Here is a 23565-nt window from a genome sequence, read left to right on the forward strand (position 1 = left end):
TTTGAAATGGGTAAAAATAGATTTTTTGCATTAATATTTGATGCAGGCAATGATACCCATTTGTATCTTTTCTGCTTACCATAATACTGAAAGTACGGACCCAGTGCAGCGGCTAAAGTCCTCGTCTTGCACATGCTGGGATCCCACGTGGGCACTGATTTGTGTCCTAGTGCCCGCTCTTCCCATCCAACTCCCTGCTTGTGGCCTGGGAAAGCAGTTGAGGATAGCCCAAATCCTCCCATGTGGCCCAGCACCTGTCTGGGAGAACAAGAAGAGGCTCCAGACTCCTGGCTTCAGATTAGTTCAGCTCCAGCCATTGTAGGCACTTGGGTGAATCAGCAGAAGAAAGATCTTTCTCTCTGTCTCTCCTCCTCTCTGTAGATCTGTCTTTCCAATATAAATAAATAAATAAATAAATAAATAAATAAATAAATCCTGAAAGCACTAGAAAGTCCAATCTAGCAAGAAGAAATGAGCATTCAAATGAGAAAGGAAGTAATATCATTTTTATAAAGTACATGATCTTAAATGTAAAGCAAATTTCCACAAGAAAACTATTAGACTAAAATGAATTCAGTAAAGCTTTGTATACAAAGTCAACATTCAAAAACAAACATAATTTTATTTGCAAATAATAACCTAACTGAAACAGAAATAAAGGGAGCTGTCTCATATATGATGACTCCCACCCCATCCCTACCCACCCGCCCAAAAAGAAAAAAAAGGAATACCTGGGAATAAACATAATTGAGAAGGTGAAAAATCTATCCATAAAAGTATGAAACACTGATGAAAGAGATTAAATAAGACATAAATAAGTGGAGAGATAGTCTGTGCTCATGTACAAGAATAAATATAGCTAAAATACCCACACTCCAAAGAAATGGGACTTTAATCCCAATGGCATTTTTCACAGAAGTAGAAATAAGCCATCATGAAATAGGCATGGAACCACTGAAATCCCCATAAACAAGCACAGTAACACACACAGAATGTGCATGAATCATTTATATGTGCAATCTAAAAAAAAAACTAACTCAAAGCTACAAGCACAGAGGACAAAACAATGGTGACCAACTGACCAACTGACCAACCGTCCAACCATAAGGGGGTGGGGAATACAGAGATATAGGTCAAGAGACACAAAATGTCAGATGAATGGAATGACCTCGTCAAGAGGTTTCATGTACATAATAAGAACTACAGACAATACAACTGCACTGTTTTCATGATTCACGCAAAGTAAGTACTGTTAGTTGCTCTTGCTATGAAAAACAAAGGGTAACTGTGAGATGATGCTATGTTAATTCACAGAAAAATGATAACCTCTTAACTATCCTCATGCATTCCATATAATCAGGGTGTATACCTTAGATACGCACAATACAATACTCATTTAGAGAAAGTAAACCTTATCGTGCTTTAAAGGGATTTCAAAACAAATTTTCTCTGGGGAAAAATTTGACATGTAACATACAACTTCAACTTTTATCAATAAAACCCAAGAAAAAAATCATTCTTCAGTACTGATGATCATTCTCTTTTATTTTCTGAATGGCATCATTAAACTATAACAAAAAACACAGGTGTGACTGTGTTTCAAAGTTTCTTTGTGACATAACAATAAGTTTTAATTTTTAACAGTTCTCAGACACAACCCAAGTTTCCTAGCCTCATAAAAGTATTATTGCATTCCAAACTGTCATGTCTTGGGTCATTCCCAAACCTATCACGATCTCATGAGTGATCTGTCCTGCTGATAAGTCATCCCTGATCAGAAAAGATCACAATGGAACAATTTAGTAAATTGGTGTTTAGCCTAATTCCTTGAAATATATTTTTGCTTTAATATCGATTGGTGTATGGGAGTTTCTTAAAGATTTCTATGACTCACATCAACTCAGAAGCCATGCATTTGTGCTCCTCTGTCAAAACCAGGCATCCTAAAGACACAACATACATTCTGATTTTGTTTTTCAGCGCATGTTCCCAATTTTCATTTTCAATAGGAATATTTTTAGAGATCATTGAAAATAAAATGTCTTGAAAATGTCTTCAAAACTTCTCTAAGTTTCTTTCCAAATGTCATGATTTTTGGAAAAGACCACACCAAGTGGTAAAGAGATGGACAAGACTGCAAACATTTCTAAAATCTCTTTGGAGATATTCCATGTGCCACATTATATATGAACTGAGAAATGGAACATCTGTGACTAATACAAAATTGAATCTGTCTTAAATTATAATTAACAGCAATGAGAAAATGTTGCCTGTTCACTTTTACAGAGAATCAAGTCATCTTTTTATCATTAAAAAGTTTCAACCCATGATTATTATTGCTAGTCATTTTCCAGATTACAGACCCAGACCCACAACAAAATAAGAACAATGGGGACCTACCACAATTTAATAATGCCTTCAAATTTCAGTTTTCAGAAGACTTTAAGCCTTCTGTAATATTTAATCTGTAAGACCTCTATTTGGACCCATATCAAATATTCATGCCATCTTTTTTTCTTTGCCCCCAAACACAATATTGATAGAACTTAAACTTTTAGCTTTAGAAAATATATAGTTCTAATTTTTCTCCTGACAAAATTGCCAGGTGAACGTAACAAAGGAAAGAGAACAAATTAAATTTCTTTGGGGACCCTTGCTGAGGCCTCCAGGCTGTGCTCATGGAAAAGAAAATGAGTCCCTGGTACATCAGTACTTTATCACAGACAGGGGCACCCGATTCCAAGCCTCCTAGCTCCCCTCTCTTTAGTTTCAACATCTGTCCAGCCAACATTTCCTGCATCCAAGAACCTAGTTCTACTTTTTATGAACTTTTGTAATTCATTCGCTAATTTGGTTCTGTTCCTATCTTGTATCTGGATGGTCCTTGACAATTGAAATCTCACTCTACCCTAACAATCTTGCTTTGGCTTCTGAATTCCTTTAATAGTACCATGGTCCCATCTGTATTTCTTTAATAGACAGTGCTCCGTGTTATCAGTTACCTTAACAGGGTGGTGCTGTGTCTCTAAATGCAACAAAAAACGAAAGCCCAAAGTAATGCCCAAGTCTTCATTCCGGGAATCAACTGTTCTTTGAACCGTGAAAATACTTTGGAGTACAGTAAAAGTGTTTAAGTTTCAGACTCTATATATATATATCCGAGTTTCACAACAGAAGTTTCACAAAAAGCCATGTGAGATGTACCACAACTAACTTCTCACATTCTCATTGGACAATTGGAGTGCTGGCTGCTCTGCTTCTGACCCAGCTTCTGGCAAATGTGCCAGAGAAAGCAGCAAAAGATGACCCAAATCCTAGGGACCCTGCTACCTGTTTAGGACACCAGGATGGAGTTCACACCATTTGAGGAGTTAACAAACAAATGAAGTCTTTCTCTTTCACTCACTCTCTCTCTCAAAAAAAAAAATTGTGGTAAGGTAGCCAAAAATGCTTCAGAGGCTCATGAAACAGACGCAAAATTGCTCCTCTCCAATCTCCAAGACATATACAAACTGCCCAGATGATTATTACTACCCAACTCTTTTCCCATTACTGTTCCCTTAAGATATGTGTTCTCTCAAATATATCAGGTTTTAAATATCAACTCTGGCTAAGAGATTCACATTAAAATCACCAGCTTAAAGTTTAATTGTATTGATCTGATTTTTAGAGGCTGGGCTATGTTGCAATGCAACATTGACTTGAATAGGTACTAAACATAAAATTCACCCGCACTAGCGCAATTCATAAACCCACCTAGACAAGACAAGCATAATCCCAGCTCTTGTTACCTCCTCCCCTGCTGTAGCAGTTTGATCATGGTCCTCAAAGTTGCCATGTTGGAAATCTGCTGCCACGATGTTGAGAGGTATGACCTCTAAGAGGAGATGAGGCATAAACGCTGTGCTCAGAAATGGACATCAGTGTGCAAGTGGGTTAGTTATCAAGAGTTCCTGATAAAAGGTCTAAGTTTGGTCCATTTCCCTCCCTCTAAGGCACTCTGTTACCTTCCACCATGAGATGATGCAGCAAAAAGTCCTCGCCAGGAGCTAGCACCTTGCTATTGAACTCACCAGCTCCCCAAAATGAGAGAAATCAGTTTCTTTTCATTATCAATTTGTCTATGGTACTCTTAGAGTAATGCAAAATGGACCAAGACTCCAGCTGACGTGTCTTTTTCATCCTCTCAGCAGCGTCCTCTTAAGGAGCCTCAAGGGCTGCGTGGTCAGAGATGTTGCGTCACATTGAGGAACTGAGAACTCCTTCTTGACAATATCAACTGCTAACTGGAGTATCTGAGAAGGCAGAAGTAACAGCAAACATGCAGGTTTAGGAAACAAACCAATGCATATGTTAGTGTGTTTAAATTTGTTCAGTGGCAATAACTTAGCTGAATGATTGCAAAAAGATTCATGTGCCAGCATCTCAAATTTATTAGAATGAGTAAAGTTAGATTTATTAAGATATTGCAAGGGCGCATCTCAAATTTTGACAGTCCTAAAACAGAGATAATAATCTGATCATCCACCATCAACTCAAAAGTGTACAATATCAGTGTCTTACACAGCAGGGTTCGCACCTTTGCTTCCCAACTTGTTACTTGACAAAAAAGGAAGAAATCACAGTATATCTGGGCCTCTATCTCCCTTGAAATTCAGGGAAATAATTCTCACTTCTGTGGCATTGTGACAAAGATTAAATGAGATAATGTGATGAAAGTACTTCTTATAGAAGAGCTTCAGTAAATGTTCTTTCCCTCCTTACCCATGCTAAAGGGATGTGAAGAAAAGTATAATGTATAAGAAAAATGAATATATTTGAAAAAAGTTAAAGATCTGTGCAAGTGAAAGCACTATTACTATGAATGTGATCCTTCAATTCAATTTTCTACTATAATTCAGACACTGGCATTCTTTAAGAAAAAAAAGAAAAACATGGCTTATGGATAAAAGAACAGCTGAGAAGAACATAGGAAAAACCTAATGCAGACAGTGGAAATTTCATGCTCCTTCACTCGTTGTTGGGGTCCTTAGTAAGTCTACAAATAAGAGGTACCACATCCAGTGAACATTAATGAAAGTGAGGAACCAAAAGTGAAAGCATGGTTTCTAAACCATCTTGATGCTGAAAAAGCCACTGAAAACCAATGTAATTAAAATATAACCAGACAGAAAACTGCAATGACTTCTCCAACAAAATGCCACTTACAACCTGAATTAATATTAATAGGACCAAGCATTCACTGGGGCGGCGGGGGGCGGGGAAGATCTCTGAGTTTCTGTGAGTATTAATAGTTAATTGACCCATCCCTTAGTACTTTCAGGGAAACTCCAAGGAGTACTTCTGTGTGGTTAAGAAAAACAATCGAATTTCCAAGACCTGCACCCAAAATACAGCAACAAAGACACCTTCAAAAATAGCAACAGAAAGCAGGGACTTTCATCTGCTCATGTCAGTCACATGAATGACTTTCCAGAATAGCCTCAGTAATATCTCTGGTACAGTCATTATTCCTGCAAAGACAAACACATAACAAGGAAAGCCAACAAATGCACACCAACCTGCGAGTCTTGGAAAGTAGACTGGAAGTTCAGGACATTGAATTTTACTACAGAAAAAGATGTTTCAAAGCTCAAGTTTGGAGACACAGTTTCCTTCCTTTTCTTTTCTTTTTTTTCTTTTCTTTCTCCAGCGTCAGGTGTTTGGTGCCAGAGTCAATCTGTCAGCATTCCACATCAGTGTCAGTTCAAATCCCAGCTGCTCTACTTTTTGCCCAGCTTCATGTTAACATGTCTAGGAAGGGGAACACTGAATCCCTGCCATCTATGTAAGAGATGCATGGAATTCATGGCTCCTGGCTATGCTCTGGCCTGGCTTGGTCCTGACTGTTGAAGGCACTTGGGAATGGATTGGCAAATAGAAAATTCTTTCATTCTCTCTCTCTCTCTCTCTCTCTCTCTCTCTCTCTCTCTCTCTCTCTCTCCCCCCGCTTCCAAATAAATAGTAATTTTTTTTTAAATTAAAATGTTATTGTAATCTCAAACTTGAACACAGAATCCCTCAGGATTCAATTCCACAGAATGGGTTAAGCACAGGCAGCTCCAGTTTACTGCTTGAATTTCTTACTCTAAAACATGCAAATACCTAACCTGCATCTAGAATTAAAATGTGTTAAAACATAGGAAATACTATATAATGTTCATTTTGTTTAACATCCCAACAGTTTCCCTTTCCTATAAGTTTTTCCACAAATTCCTTCTTTTCCATTTGTTCTCTGAGGTTTCTACACTGTCAAAATCAGACTTCTAGAAAAGGATGCCTCTTGCAATGCCACACTTCTCAGAATGGGGCAACTTCACTCTTACTACTAAACCTGACAACTTCTGGGCTAAGTGTCACAACGTGCTTGCATTCTAAATTGTTAATGTTGTACCCAATACGTAAGAGACTACTGGCTAAAGAGAAGCAGCACAGCATTGGTGTGCTCCTGTACCTGTATCATACATTCTAATTCTCTTCACTAGGAGGCTGTTTCAATTTTATGAAATTTGGGAAAAAGAGTAGGATGCATGCTAATTTTTTTCTCTTAAGTTCACACCATCTAGCAAAAGCATCCAAGTCATTTTGGTGTGTAGCGATTTTATTTCTAATCTTTCTGTGCAAAATGCTTTGTTAAATCCTGATGACAACTTTAATGCATAATGCATAAAATAAACTTTGCCAAAATCTGAGGCACTTTTAAAAGCATGTAAAACCCCTTTGGAAGCGAAATGACACATAACCGGGTGTGTAGTTGCAGTGCACTGGGAAAACCATGCTGCAAGGCTGATGCAAAGCACTGTGCTCCATGTCATTAACTTCCAAATATCTAATATGTGTAGTTACCTTGGTTTACTTGCATTCAGAATTACATGCTATTTCTTATGAGATTCTTCATATATTGATGCCTAGTTTATATACTACATAAATTCAACTATGTATTCAATACTTCTGGAAATATTCATGCTTGAAGAACACCAGGTACCTATTTCATATAACCAAGAAAATCCTGTCACTGACCAAAAATAATTTTAAGAGTGTTTTATCTGTGTATAAATTAGTATTCCTGCATATGTCTATCATTTGACAAATCACATGAATAACTCCAATTCAAATCTTATGGCCATTTATTTTGCTTATTTAAAAAAAAAAACATTTAAAAAATGAGAGACCAGGAAGGAATCAGACTTAGCATTCAAAGGAGGTGCAATAAATTCCACCATGCAACAGACAAATAAATAAATAAATAAATAAAAATCAGAATAATAACCATGTATCACTAGCCAGTGCCACTAGAATGATTTGTTTTACTCCTCTAATCTTTACCGCATCTAAACTGACTATAATAAATGAATAATTGCTCTGAATACAGAACAGTTAATTGAAAAACCGCACCAGGTATAAAACCAAGAAATCATAACACAAAATACAAGATTTCATCAGTGTTTAAGAACTTGTCTTTGTCAATATTTTTAAGTTTCAGTGTAAATGATACTGTTTACTATCATATATCACGGGCCATCACAAATTATGTTAGCTGTCCCATGAATATTAATAGCCTTAAGTTACAGGGTATTTCATCAACACACACATCCAGGTGTGAAATTCTGATGATGTTTAGCTTCTTCCTGAAAGAAAATGGTTCAGTTGAAATGATCTTGATCTCACAAGCTAAATTTCTGAGGACAGGCTTTATTCTGAAGGTGTGTGCCAGTTTGTCAGAGAGTGGGCATTCCTCTGAACGAGGAAGGTGTGACCTTTATCTCATGCGTGCGTTGTTTCTCCAAGTTCCTCTCTAGACATTCCTCTACCATTATGTGCACAATACAATTTGAATCCTGAGAGGGGAGTGGATATTAGATTGCAGGAACAAAACCTACATTGTTAATTTCAAACAATGTTTTCCTGGGAGAGCACATATTTGTGTAGCTTTCCCACAGTGGACAAAATAATTTCAAAAATTAGTTGAAAGAAAACAAGACCACAAAGAGGAATAGTTAATTATCTGGGCCAGTGAGGGGAAAAACATACTTTCAGGAAATTCTGAAAACCTATAGCACCTGCATTTGCATGAAAGTTGCATTACACAAATAAAAATATTTCTGTATTGAAAATAAAGCACTTCTGGCTCAGTTCAATAATAACAGCTTACAGGAGAGTAATTGAAGTTATCCAATTCTCTTCCCATTGAAAATGACCTACAGTATATACATACAGAGAAGAGAAAAAATCTGTCTTACAATTTTATTGAGACTGAAGTAAAAAGGAATTGGGGTTAGGCACTGTATGAGCATTTAGCGCACACCAAATGATGATATGGTCTGAGAAAATTATCCCTTTTTCTTCTCGTTTCTTTTCCAAATTCTCATCTTGTTCCACCCCCTGCTGAGCTCCTATTGACTTCAAAGAGAGGTCCATGGGGGTCCAGAGCAAGATGAGGATTTGGCCCCCGCATGCATAATTTTTGTGCTCCCTTATTCATAACATACACAATAAGCACTGGATTTGAAAAGACTCTAACAGAGGCTGATAATGGCTCCCAAATGATCACGTATCTTCTTAATATACTAAACGATATCACCAATTGTGCCACTGGAAACACTGAAAACTCTAAGGAAAAGACCATGCCAAGTCTTTATTATCTTCATCTATTATTACCACTCTAGCCAATAATAACAATATTTATGTGGTATTAGAATCACAATCTCATTACTGTAAATTTTATAAGACCACCAGCATAGCTGAATCTTTGTAATCAGAAGACCATACAGAAAATTCTGAAAACTTCTCCAAGGAAATCTTTCTGTCTCCAGGTGCAAGAAGACATCCAGTGAACTGGTATATCACAGCAAAATATAAAATTACTGTGGACAATGATGAAGAAATAATAGGTGGAACAAAGTCACTTTTTAGAATGCTGGTAAGGGAAATGAGTGACTATCCCGGGACTGCAGATGAAGTGGGGAAAGTTTAATGGAGATAATGTTGGAGTGGGGCTGGGGGATGAGCCAGCAAAATATTCTAACATCATGAAAAGAATAATGTAAGTGTAGTGGGACAGCAGTAATGTTAGCTAACAACCTAATGGGATTTGACCATCTCGGGAAGCATGTAATGACTGTGTCTTGATATTTGAAGATTATTCAGTCACATACTCACAAATGAGCAACAAGTAAATAAATGAGTCTTCCTATTATGCTTTGTGGTTCATTATTCCACCCTATAAAGTTTTTACCTCAATACGTTGTTAAGCTAAAATAACCTCTTATTTTCACTGTCCTGGTGGATAATTCACCTTAAACACTGATTCATTATCATCTGTCTGAAACTATTAAGAGCATGGAATGACCAAGCATCTCATCTATTTACATAGTTTTTGAATATTAATCATTGCCGTATTTGATAGTATCTAGGATCTTTAAACATCCCTGATACCTCATCCCATTGAAGGTACATTTGAAAGGCAGATGGATAGACAAGTGTCATCCCCTATTCACGAATAAGGCCTACCACATACAGAAAAGTTGACAAAAATAGCACGATGCCACAAATCTACAAAGCACTTTCTTTGTTTACAAAGCAGTTTTACAAATATTGCTTCATTTGATTGTCTAAGTAATATGTTAAAGAGAAGAAAATGGAATCCTGATAACCAAGGAAGCCTTCAGAACACCTTTTTGCCCTAACAGATATTGCATTTAATTGAGAATTAAACATCCTCCTCCTTTGGCACTGACTTTACTTGCCTTAGTACGTCACATTATCTCCAACATGTGACTTTTTTCTCAGCTCTGAGCATTGTGATTATCACATGTATAGTCAAAAGCAAAAATATGACAGTAACTCAGAGATACTATTAAAGGTGTAGGGGAAATAGCACACATACCCTGCCTTTACCTCTTTAAAAGGAACATTGTGTAGACACATGTTATTTGTTATTCTAGCTTATGTCTTAATGCATACTTCAGAGAACTAAATAGAAGAAACAGAATTGTTCCATACCTCCCTGGTTTAAACTTCATGCACTATTTTAAAATAAATTCCTATGACATGTGGCTCTATGGATCACTACCAGCTAAGCACTTGGTGCATAGTAGGTAATTGATAATCACTTGCAAAATGAATCTATCAGTGTCACAATGCAAGTACTATGAGTAGAGACGCCCCTTTAAAACAATTATTTGACTCATTTGCCTTTAGATAATTACTTTCAACTTGGTGTCAGATTCTAGGTTCTATGACTTATTTCCCTGATTTGTCCCCCTCTCTGGGCACTGAAAGTTATATCCAATAAAGCAGATTTAAGATGTAGGCATAGAATTATGATCCATTGTTTCCCCTGATATGCCAGAAGAAAGATTTTTGTTTTCTTATTGATGCTGTTTCTATTTGCCTTTCTATGGTTTAGGAACGCATAACAAAATACAACACAGACAAAAATCACATGGAAATGGTTGAAGCACATGGCATGCAACCATCTCACAGCCTTAAGTCGTGAAAGATTATCCTTTTAACGAGGATAATTTTATTTTTTTTGCCAGATATCTATCAAAGGAAAGATTACAACACAGCAGCTGGAACATTGGAACCTCCATAATGTATTGCACATTTTAATCATGCTGGATAAAACACTCTTTCTATGGCTATCAATTATACTAATGACTCTTATATAATGCTCTCATGTGCCTATGGGACATGTATTGTCACCTCTCTTTTGTCATAAAAACAGTTCGGATATCTTGATCCACACTGAAACAGTTGCTTTCATTTTGATATAATGAATGAGAAACACTGTAAAAAAAAGACATTTTATACCGTATTAGTTTAACAGAGTGAAGAGGCTTCACATATGACAGTGCTAAATATACTCGTAAGCTGCTAATAAAGCCAAAGCCTGCAGGGGAAATTGTAATGATGAGCAATGCCAGAAGTTTATATTTCTGAAACTAAGGCAAAAATGTCCCACTTAGGTATAATTTCTAAATATCTTAAAAAAGGAATAGGGATTTCTAATAATTTAATTTCCAATGAATCTCCCTAGTCAGTTTGGAATCATTTTATTTGCAATAAATCTCCTCAGTCAACCTGAATGAATAGCACAACATTTTTTCCCCTTTTCCCAGAGTGCAATATTATGCAGGAAGCTTCTCTGAATGCGTCCTTAAAATTAATCATGACAACAGAAGGTATGATACATAGCCAAACCACTGCATGTTTACCATTGTCAACTGAAGAAGAATTTCCACTACAATGGCTGAAGACTGTTCACCTAAAAATAAATAAATAGGCACGTGATCAAATCCTCAGGTTGTGTTCCAGAAAGGCTAGTGAGTGTCCCGGTACTGTCCCCATTCTTCAGAGCACCAGCTAGCCATGCTAGAGTTAAGGCTTTATGAGTATTTCCATTATAAACGTCTAGTTTCCAAGTTTAATAAATCAGTCATGAAATGTGCTCAAAGCTGAAATGTGGCAAAGCAATTTAAAGAAAAGGAAAAAAGAAAAACTCCGGCTGGTCATTTTTAAGTTACACAAGTATAAAAAGATAAAGCTAGGATTCTCAAAAGCTTTTCCCCTACAAATAGTTTTGAAGGCCCATGATTTTAATTATATTGAAAATTGGTCAAGTGATGGGTCCACATACAGTCAGAGTATTTGGGGTGGTTTGAAGAAAAAGGTGAAAATAATGAAGTTATTTAAATTCCACCTAGAAGCGTTTAGATGTGCATTTTGAATGCCATATTCTGTTCAGTTCACCAGAGATTTTTCTTTAAAAGCCTTGGATCATCCTGTGCTTCCTCATTTGTTCACCTAAATGTGATATCCATCTGAAAAGATCTTGGCTAAATCTCTCTAATTTCAGTACTGTCATTTATAAGGTATGTATACATTTAGTTATTTATGTAGCAAAATGGAATTACCTGTATTCACAGAAATTTCTGGTTTCTCCAATTTATCTTTATGAAAATTGCTTCTACTTTTTTGAGGATTAACTCATTGAAACAGATCAATAGATTCATTTTAACACTAAGTTTTCAAGTTCATATTGAATATGTCTCAAACTATATTAATGTGGCCAAACAGAATACTTATTACTTGGTTATATCTGCTTTCCAACTTCGACAGCCAGGGGAGATAGTAAAAATTTTGCATCAACTTTAGTATAAACATGAAAACTAAGAAACACTTATAAGATAAAACTCCTTGTGGGTTAAATATTTCCCATTTACACAAAAACAAAGTATTAATTCCTGGGTATTTACAGATTGTTTTTTTTTTTTATTTTCAAGGTCTTATTCCAAAGGTCGATGGAAAACCTATCTGAAATTTTTTTGCTCATGCCATTCTGAAATTTCTGTGGAAGAAGGAAGAGTGATTTAGCCAGGACTTGTAATCAGTAATCAGAGGCCTCTCTCCACCTTAGCTTTATTTTGTCATCACCTAATGTATGAAATAGTAACATGCATATTTGTTTCTGAAAGATAGCCCTTAAAGGAAAGGTCATATGTTGAAAGTAGCATGCATTATCAGTGATATAATAAAGTAGAAATATAATATGGTGTCTTTGAAATTATGCTGCTCAATTCAAATCCCAAATTAATTTACTTTCAATTTGCACGACTCAGGACTTATTACCTACTTACTCAAATGTTCAATTTCCTTATCTGGAGAAAGGAAGAGCAAAAATAAGATGAGTGCTTTCCTGATATGGTTTCTGTGAAAATTAAATGAGTTTTGGCACTTAATAGATTGTGTGACACAAGACAAACACCCAATGAGGTATTACAATCATTATTATTATCATCATACCATAATCAGCATCATCTCAAGAAGAATTTATAGATGAAAATTAAAATTAGAAATACATCAATATCAAAATAAATCTTTTATAAGTTATATAGCAGTTCATTGATTTATTAAATATTTGTTGTATATAAAAATGCTTTTTCAAGTTTTAATTTATTTGAAAGGCAAAAAGAGAGAGTGATTTCCCATCCAATGGTTCACTCCCCAAACGTCCACACTGGCAAAATTAGTTCAGCTAAAGTCTGAAGTCTCGAACTCAGTCTTGGTCTCCTGTGTGTGGCAGGGACTCAAGCACTTGAGCGTGCATCTGTAGGAAGCTAGAATTGGAAGCAGGGCTGGAATTCAAACTCAGGTACTACAATATGACTTGTTGACGTCTTAAGTGGTGCCTTGAATGCTACACCAAATACTTGACATTACGGATACACACACACACACACGGAGAGAGAGAGAGAGAGAGAGAGAGAGAGATTGAGAGAGAGAGAGAGAACACTGCAATCAAGGATTAAATTTACCTCATTTTGTCTGCCTACTCCAAGCTGAGCCACTGCTCTCTTCTCCCACCCTACTTTTAAGTTCCTGAATTAATGTAGATGAAAGTACAAATTACCCCAGCAGCCTGAGTCCATCCATTTTCTGGGGTATAGAATGAGGTATTCATCCAGTCTTGTATGGATTCACTCTTGACTTCTTGGCTCTCCCTTGGCAGCGTGAGTGTCGGCATGCCCTGTCCCTCCCATCCCCTCTGTCTCCAAGAACGATTCACACAGTCAGGGTTCATCTGGTGGGAGTCCCAGCTCTTCTGTTCTCTTCTCTTTGCTGCTTCTGTTGGTTCTATCGTTAGGATTCAAATTACCTCCTTTCCTTCTACACCTGCCTCTTCTCCCTAGTTGCAATCAGTTTCCTTTTCCATAGGAACTATGCAAACAGAGCTCAAACCCCATTAAGATAAGAGAGGGACAACTCCATTGTTTCTCTCCTCCACCCAAAGGTCGGGTTCTTTTCCCCATGCTTATATACATTCCTTGAGCCCAATATACATACCCCCGACTCAAGCATCTGTCAGCAGTCATGCATTTCCATTGCTTTATCTACAAGCTACGCACATCCAATAAATAGTCTTTTCCTTTCTTGTTGCTCTGGTGGCTCCAAATAACTTCTAACAAAGATATAGCAACTTCTAGGGCCTGGTGCGATAGCATAGTGGTTAAGGTCCTCACCTGGAACGTGCTGGGATCCCATACGGTCGCCGGTTCTAATCCTGGCAGCCCCGCTTCCCATCCAGCTCCCTGCTTGTGGCCTGGGAAAGCAGTCGAGGACGGCCCAAAGCCCTGGGACCCTGCACCTGCACCTTCAGATTGGCTCAGCTCCAGCTGTTGCAGCCACTTGGGGAGTGAACCATCAAACTGAACATCTCCTCCTCTCTGTATATCTGTCTTTCCAATTAAAAATAAATAAATATTTTTAAAAAGATATATCACCCTCTAAATCAAATAACTTTTATCCAGCATTCTTGTTTCTATTCATTTTTGCTTATTTATGCTGACTCTCAATTTAAGCCAATCAAACTGAGCCATTTAAGTACAACTTGACCTCCTCAAATGAAGCCAAGAATTTCTTATTACTAGTCATAAGCATGGATTAATCTTTACACATCTTTGTCAATAACTTAAAGATTTAGAAATCACATTCATTAAATTGATATGACATAAAGGTGATGAGAATTCCTAACAATTAGTATGCTAGGTGATAAAACCAACATTATAAAGGACCTGACAAAAGGAAATAATAACTGAAACTAACAGATCGAATCCTGTTTGGAATATTGGATTTGGTTCTAAGCAAGAATAAATTAAATTGTATGCAAAAAACAATTATAATAATGAGACAATATAAGAATCCTTACATAAGAGGAAATTCTGACATGTTTGCAGCCATTTTTCCTACATCTAAGTGAGAGCCAAACAATAATAGCTTAATGGGGCTGGCCCCACAGCATAATTTGCTGTTTCTACCCATAATGCCAACGTCTCATACTGGTGCTGGGTTAAGTCCCGCTTGCTCCACTTCCAATCCAGCTCCTTGCTAATGATTGGGAAAGCAGTGGAGAATGGGCCAAGACCTTGGACCACTTTACCATGTGGGAGATAGAGGAAGCTCCTGACTCCTGGCTTCAAGATGGTTCAGCTCTGGTCCTTGCTGCTATTTGGGGGAGTGGACCAGCAGATGTAAGCTCTCTCTCTCTCTCTCTCTGTGTCTTTTTTGTGAGTATATGCGTATGTGTGCATGTATGTATCTCTTTGTGTAACTCTGCCTTTCAAATTTAAAAAAAAGTTTTAGAAAAAGAAAACTTTTTCTCAAATAATTGATAAACTGATTCAGACTGATTGGCTTTAGTCCATATATTTCCATATGCCTGAACAGGACCCATTAATGTAAACTATAGATTTCAAATCACCAAAAGAAAATGTTCAAACATGTATAATTTTTGTCGAGATTCCCTAGTTTCTTCCCTTTATCTTAGTCTACCTTCTTTGAGCAAGGACAGAGGACATGCCTTATAATATGCACCTCTCTCCTAACAAACTGGATTTCCAACAGGCCTCTCAGAGGCACTATCTGAACACCACAATTTGCTCTTAACCTGGACTGACTGACTGACTTTTTAATCACCTAAGCCATTTTTTCCCTATTCCTGATGGACAATGACAATGCTGCTTATGGCAACTAGCATCCACCAAAATTTTACCATCTGGAGTTAAGGTGATCAATTTTTCATGTGTAATGTAATATTCAGTGTAATCTTATAACATGTGCATTATTATTTCTATTTTACAGCAGAAGAGGCTTAAAATGTAAGTGGCAGGGTTTGGATTTGCATTCAAGGCTATGTGACTGTAAAGACAGTATGATTACCCTAAGCCCATGCAAGCTTTCCAATTACCTGTTATACTTCTGAATATTATTCATTTCACAAGCATAATTATCTCTTTTTTGAAAGTTCTGAATGTCTGAAAAATTTTTTCTTTTAATAATTTGAAGTCTAATTTTAATTTCCATTCAGTATTCATGGTCTAACTCTCTGTAACTAAACAGACCAAGAACAGTCCTTATACCAAGTCTGAGTCTCTCAGGCCTTCCACCTTCTGGCCCTTGGAATGAACGGCTTCTCTCACCCTTTATGAGGCAGTCTAGTAGTCACCTTAACTAAAGAGAACTACTTCTTTTGACTCTGTGTCATTCAATCCTGATAATTTCTTGTATGACATTCACTTTTACCAGTTAATTGTTGAAATTTAATTACTTTCTTATTACCGACTTGCTTAAATAAATTTTCAAGAGTCCGTGTGGACTTGCTACCTTGTTCTCTAAGATTGTGGGGCACTGAGTACTGACACCTCGTTCACATTACATTGCTGTTTTTTGGTTGATTTCTTGGTTTTATTAGAGGCAGGTGTAATCCTTCCTCCGCAGATATGGTGCAAGCTCTTATCCTCTCCCTTGGACAACACTGAGAGCCAATCATTTTGTCTCTAGTCCTTTTCAACTTGAATCTAAATCCAGAAAGTATCAGGTTTCCAGCTCAACACTCGTTGTTGACTACAAAATAAATCAAAATTCGTCAGATTATATTGAAAATTTGATATTCACACCTTGAAATTTTCTACATGTGGGCCCTATCTCTTCATCACTGTTATATCAACAATCTGCATAATTTCATATCCTTGTGTCTCCTTAACGTTGCTTCATTCCAGAAAGTTTTCTTTCATTTTCCTCAAAGTATTAATCATCGTTTACCAATTAGCTGTTCTAAAAAGGTGGTTTTTTTGTTTTGTTTTGTTTTTTTTAGTTTTCGTCTCCCAGAGAAAAGCGAAATGTTCCTCTACTGCCACATGCTTCCATTGAGGCTGACCTATTATTTGCTGTAGTATTTACATTATATTTTAGTTAACAGTATAGTTTTCTTATGTTTCCTTCTTAGCTTTAAGATTACAGAGGTGACATATAATAGTTGCTAAACAAATTTTGAATGAAGGAGAATGTTGAGCTATCTAACATCTTGGTATATTTAATATTTAAGGAATCTGTTCTCTTTAAAATGGGAACTGTTTTAAGTAATCCATGACAACTTCTTCATTTTGATTCATACCCATTCATTAAAGCATACTTTAAAGAGCATATATATGATCCCAAAGAGGAAGCAGATCCACATACTGAAATTCTTGAGTTTCTAAATGTTAAGTCCTAATCAGTAATCCTGTTTATTTAAATTTAAATATTCTCATATATTTATTGAAAAAGTTAAAATGAGCACATCTATTTAGGGGAAGGCAAGCTGGCAATGTATTTCATGAGTTCAATGGCCTTCTACCCAGCACCTGACTTCTATGAAATAATGCACTAAGGACTGAAAAAGATGGCCGACTGCAGAGAGCTGGTGTAGGGTGGAGTAGGGAAGGAGGGGAGCCGATCCAGCAGAGAAACAGGCCAGGAGGCGCGAAACTGTAGGGAGAAGAGCGAGAAGGTCACTGGAGTTCACTAAAGCAAGAAGATCTACACAGCGTGAAGGAACAGCCGCAAAAAGTAGGAAAGAAAATACAGCACGCCGCGAGAAACCTGGTGAGTCACGATCCCAGGCAGGGGGAAGGCGGCAGAGGCTCAACCGCCCCAGGGAAAACAGAGGCGGCTGGAAGGATAGGCGCCCACACCGACAGGGGCACCAGTCCCCTGGAAGGCAGGAGCCCCCAGAGGAGGCTACTGGACTGATCATTGGGTGCATTATCCCTGCAGAAGTGGAGGAAAAGCTGGGGAGATTTCCCAGAGGCTTGCCTACCCGCTGCTCAGCGGCAGTGGGAGAGTGCAGAGGGAACAGGAGCAGTGCTGTGGGACTGGGGCTCAGAGATACCCATATCAGCTCCGAGCTGTGGACTAGCTGCGGGAGAGTCCGTGGATCTTGTTGCTGGACTCGCCCAGAGCCCCAGAGGCTGGGCAACGCTCGACAGGGCCTCACGTCCTGGGCAGAGGAGCAGACTAGTGGGGGCACGTCTCACCTAAAGGGCTCTGTGCCTCTCAGAGATCCGCTTCCATCCTTGAGAGAGTGCAGCTGAGGAAGTGGCTTCTTCAGGGCGGAGTCCCCAGCTGGGCTCAGCTAGAGAGGCCAGACCTGAGCGGGCTCAGCTGAACTGGCCGGACAGGTTTTCCCAGCAGGAGCCCGCTCAGAAAGACCTGCCTGTGGTGTTGCAGCCCTCAGTGGAGCAGCGCTTCCGAGTTTGGCACTGGGGCCGCGGAGATTTCCAACCCAGCACAGGCCGGGGTTGGGGATTTTAGGCTCCGAGCAGCAGGAGCCCTTGCTGTGCTAACCTCAAGCCCTGAAGGAGAGTCTCGGCTCAGCACTGAGGCAGAGACCCCCGCTGTATTAGCCTTGTGACCCAAAGCCCAGGTGCGGCTCGGCAGAGTGAATCTGTAGGGCACTGCCTTTGAGAGGGAGCCACAGGGGAAGGGGCCTGGCACTAGGGCTGGCCCACAAAGCCTCCTGACCCAACTCGGGGCTGTGATCTACAGACCCTGAAAGCAGCTGGTGACTCAGGCAGTAAGCCCTGCTGGGCTCAGCCGGAGACCCCAAACCAGAGCCGGCTCAGCTGAATCACCGCTAAAATCTCAAAACAACAAGAAGTAAAAACACAATGAGGAGAAGTATCAGAAAAAGCAATGACCCAGAGGAAAGATCAAGCACTCCCTCCCAATACAACCAAAAACTAATCCCAATATCTGAGATGCAAGATGAAGACATAGAGGAACTATCAGATAAGGACTTTAAGAAGCTAATGATGAAATTCGTCAGAGAGAGTGAAAAGCGCTGGGAAGAGTCTAAGGCATTCGAAAACCATATCACTGCAGAAATAAATCAAGTCAAAAAGGGAATCCTCGATATAGAGAACAAAATTGAAAGCCTAACCAACAGAATGAACACAGCAGAAGACAGAATATCAGAATTGGAAGACAATCAGAATGAAAGGCAGCAGCTCATCAAACAGTTGGAGACAAATCTAGAGAAAGCCAATAGGTCCATACAGGAAATGAAAGACAACCTCAAAAAATCAAATATTAGAATAATAGGCCTTCCCGAAGGAGTGGAAAAGGAGACAGGCTTGCAACGAGTGCTCAATGAGATAATACAGGAGAACTTCCAGAATACTGGAAATATAAATCTAGCACAAATCCAGGAAGGACAAAGAACCCCCAGTAGATACGACCCAAACAAATCGTCTCCCAGACATGTGGTCCTCAAGCTACCTTCAAGTGAATACAAGGAAACCATTCTAAGACAAGTAAGAAAAAAGGATAAGATTACTTTCAGGGGAAGGGAAATCAGGATCACAGCCGACCTATCAGAAGAAACGCTCCAAGCAAGGAGAGAATGGGGTAAAACCTATCAAATCCTGAAACAAAACAACTGCCAACCAAGAATAATGTACCCAGCAAAGCTCTCATTTATATTTGAGAATGAAATCAAATACTTCAACAGTAAAGAGAAACTCAAAGAATACATCAACACGAAACCAGCTCTGGAAAATCTCCTCAGGAAGGTGCTAAACCCAGAAAGAAAAAATACAAACCAAAATCAAAGATGGCAAATGGGAAGACCTCCCCACTAAAATCCATACAAGAAAAGTCAACCAATCAAAAACTCTAATAGTCGCAAATACACACTTGCACACTTACACTCATGGCAGCCCAAAACCAATTCCTCTCAATATTATCTCTAAACACAAATGGCTTAAACTCACCAATCAAAAGGCATAGATTAACGGAATGGATCATCAAACAGCACCCAACTATATGTTGCCTACAAGAGACACATCTAACCAGAAAATCCTGTAAGAAATTTAAAGTGAAAGGATGGAAAAAGACATTTCATGCCAATGGACGAGAAAAAAAGGCTGGCGTAGCTGTTCTAATCTCAGATGACCTAGACTTCAAGCTGACAGACATCAAAAAGGACAGAGAAGGACATTATATATTGGTGAAGGGACTGATCCATCAAGAAGTAATTACAATCGTGAACATATATGCACCTAATTCCAATGCACCTAGCTTCGTGAAGCAACTACTTACAGACTTAAGGGGAGACATAGATACACACACAATAATAGTGGGAGATCTTAACACCCCGCTAACAACTATAGACAGATCAACAAAACAAAAACTCAACAAAGAAACAACAGAGCTCGTACAAACATTAGAACAACTGGACTTGGTAGACATTTATAGAATTTTTTATCCTAAGACCACAGATTATACATTTTTTTCAGCAGTACATGGCACCTTCTCCAGGATCGACCACATGATAGGACACAAAGCAAATCTAAATAACTTCAAAAAGATAGGAATCATACCATGTACCCTCTCAGACCACCACGGAATGAAACTGGAAATCAGCAATTCAAAATGCCCAAGGAAATATGGAAACTCTTGGAGGTTGAACAATATGCTATTGAACGAACAATGGGTCAGGGAAGAAATTAAAGATGAGATCAAAAAATTTATGGAAACCAATGAAAACTCTGACACAACATTCCAAAACTTGTGGGACACTGCCAAAGCAGTGCTACGGGGTAAACTCATCGCAATTGGAGCTCATGTCAAGGCCCAAGAGAGGCGCCAAATACAGGAACTAACCACACACCTCCAGGAATTGGAAAAGCAGCAGCAGAAGAGCCCCACACACAACAGGAAACAAGAAATCATCAAAACAAGGGAGGAAATCAACCAGATAGAAATAAAAAAAACCATACACAAAATCAACGAATCAAAAAGCTGGTTTTTTGAAAAGATAAACAAAATAGACACCCCGCTGGCCCGTCTGACAAAGAAAAAACAAGAGAAAGCAAGAATTAACAGCATCAAAGATGAAAAAGGCAACATAACAACAGACATTACAACCATTAAGAACATAATCAGAAATTACTACAAAGCTCTGTACTCCAACAAATCAGAAGATCACCAAGAAATGGAAAAGTTCTTAGACTTCTACCACCTGCCAAAACTTAGCCCAGAAGCAACAATCAACCTGAACAAACCCATAACTGAAGCAGAGATTGAATCAGTGATCAAAGACCTCCCAACAAAGAAAAGCCCAGGCCCAGACGGCTTCACTCCAGAATTCTACAAAACATTCCGAACAGAACTAACTCCAATCCTCTACAATCTCTTCAAAACAATAGAAAAGGAAGCAACCCTTCCAAACTCATTCTATGAAGCCAACATTACCTTAATCCCAAAACCGGGCAGAGATCCTACAGAGAAGGAAAACTACAGACCTATCTCTTTGATGAACATTGATGCTAAGATTCTCAACAAAATCCTAGCCAACAGAATTCAAAAACACATCAGACAGATCATTCATCCAGATCAAGTAGGATTCATCCCTGGAATGCAGGGATGGTTCAACATTCGCAAATCCATAAATGTGATACACCACATCCAAAAACTGAAAAACAAGAATCACATGATAGTATCAATAGATGCAGAAAAAGCTTTCGACAAAATCCAGCACAACTTCCTGCTAAAGACCCTAACCAAGGTAGGCATAGATGGAAAAATCCACAACATAATCAAAGCAATATATGCAAAACCCAATGCCAGCATCATACTGAATGGAGAAAAACTGGAACCCTTCCCACTGAGATCTGGAACAAGACAGGGATGTCCGCTTTCTCCGCTGCTATTCAACATAGTCCTAGAGGTACTCGCTGAGGCCATAAGACAAGAAAAAGAAATCAAAGGAATCCAAATGGGAAATGAAGAAGTCAAGCTTTCACTATATGCAGATGACATGATTCTTTATATGGAAGAGCCAAAAGGCTCAACACAGAGACTACTAGAACTTATACGAGAGTTCGGTAGAGTGGCAGGGTACAAAATTAATGAACAAAAATCAACAGCCATAGTGTATGCTAACAGCCCCAAGTTGGAAAAAGATCTAACCAGCAAGATGCCATTCAAAGTAACAAAGGAAAGCATGAAGTATCTGGGAATTAACCTAACCAAAAATGTTGGAGACCTATTTGAGGAAAACTACAAACTACTTAAAAAAGAAATTGAACAAGATCTAGAAAGATGGAGTAACATCCCATGCTCCTGGATAGGTAAAATCAATATCATTAAAATGTCTATACTGCCAAAGGCAATATATACATTCAACGCAATCCCAATCAAATTGCCCAAAACATTCTTCACAGATCTGGAAACAATGATTCAAAGGTTCATCTGGAAACACAAAAAACCACGAATAGCTAGAACCATTCTCAAGAACAGGAAGTTAGCAGGGGGAATCACAGTCCCAGACCTCTGGACATACTATAGGGCAGTGGTTATCAAAACAGCCTGGTACTGGCAAAAAAAATAGAGAAGAAGATCAATGGAGCACAATAGAAACACCAGATGGGAACCCACACAAATACAGCCAAATAATCTTTGACAAAAAGACAAACGACAACCCAGGCAAATGGGAAGGTCTGTTCAATAAATGCTGTTGGGACAACTGGTTGATAGCCTGCAGAAACAAAAAGATAGACCCACATCTCTCACCATATACTAAGATCAAATCCAAATGGATAAAAGATTTAAACCTACATCCAGAAACCTTCAAACTTTTGGAAGAAAATGTTGGAAACACACTGGAACACTTAGGGGTAGGCCCTCACTTCCTAAAAAAGACTCCAAATGCAGTAGAAATCAAGACCAAAATAAACAAGTGGGACCTCATCAAACTAAGAAGCTTCTGTACAGCTAGAGAAACAATCAATAAAGTAAAAAGGCAACCCACAGAATGGGAGAAGATCTTCGCACACGACTTAGGTGATAGAGGGCTGATCTCCAGAATATACAAAGAGCTACAAAACAACCAAAATGTCAAAACAAACAAGCCACTCAAGAAATGGGCATGGGAAATGGGCAAACACTTCACAAAGGAACAAACCCAAATGGCAAATAAACATATGAAAAAATGCTCAAGTTCCCTGGCAATAAGGGAAATCCAAATTAAAACATCAATGAGGTACCACCTAACGCCAGTAAGACTGGCCCACATGAATAAAAGCACCAACAACACTTGTTGGCGAGGTTGCGGGGAAAAGGGAACCCTACTCCACTGCTGGTGGGGCTGCAGGCTGGTACAGCCTCTATGGAAATCAGTATGGAGAACATTCAAACAACTCAAATACAACATACCGTATGACCCAGCAATAGCACTCCTAGGAATATATCCAGAACACTTGTTTTATGAGAAACCAACATGCACTCCTATGTTCATAGCAGCACAATCAGTAATTGCAAAAACATGGAAGCAGCCAAAATGCCCATCAACAGAGGATTGGATAAGAAAGCTATGGTTCATCTACTCCATGGAATACTACTCAGCTATTAAAAAAAACAAAATGCAGTTCTTTGTGGCCAAATGGGCCAAACTGGAAACCATAATGCTAAGGGAAATGAGCCAATCCCAAAAGGTTAAATACCACATGTTTGCCTTAATTTGATATGTTATGAATGTTATATGTTGTGTATAAACCAAAATTGAAATGTCAATGAGGTGGTCACAGAAGGTGGATAAGAAATCGCATTTACTTTTACCATATTGGTTACTCATTACTATGTCAATTAATTCCATAATGATGTAAATTTTTGCTGATGGTATGTTGGAGCTTTTAATTGATCGGG

At 38.4% G+C, this 23565-nt stretch overlaps 1 long non-coding RNA gene across 1 annotated transcript in view; it reads right to left on the bottom strand.

Moving 5' to 3' along the window:
* Nucleotides 1-330: 330 nt before the first annotated feature.
* Nucleotides 331-23565, bottom strand: part of LOC131479581 (uncharacterized) — a 91009-nt gene continuing 67774 nt past the window's right edge. Inside the window, exons 2-3 of the long non-coding RNA XR_009244985.1 lie at nt 11259-11308; nt 331-387 (exon numbers count right to left, since the gene is read on the bottom strand). This is a non-coding gene — a long non-coding RNA (uncharacterized LOC131479581). The remainder of the gene's footprint in view (nt 388-11258; nt 11309-23565) is intronic.

The sequence above is a fragment of the Ochotona princeps genome, chromosome 2 (assembly GCF_030435755.1).
Source record: "Ochotona princeps isolate mOchPri1 chromosome 2, mOchPri1.hap1, whole genome shotgun sequence".
Taxonomy (NCBI): domain Eukaryota; kingdom Metazoa; phylum Chordata; class Mammalia; order Lagomorpha; family Ochotonidae; genus Ochotona; species Ochotona princeps.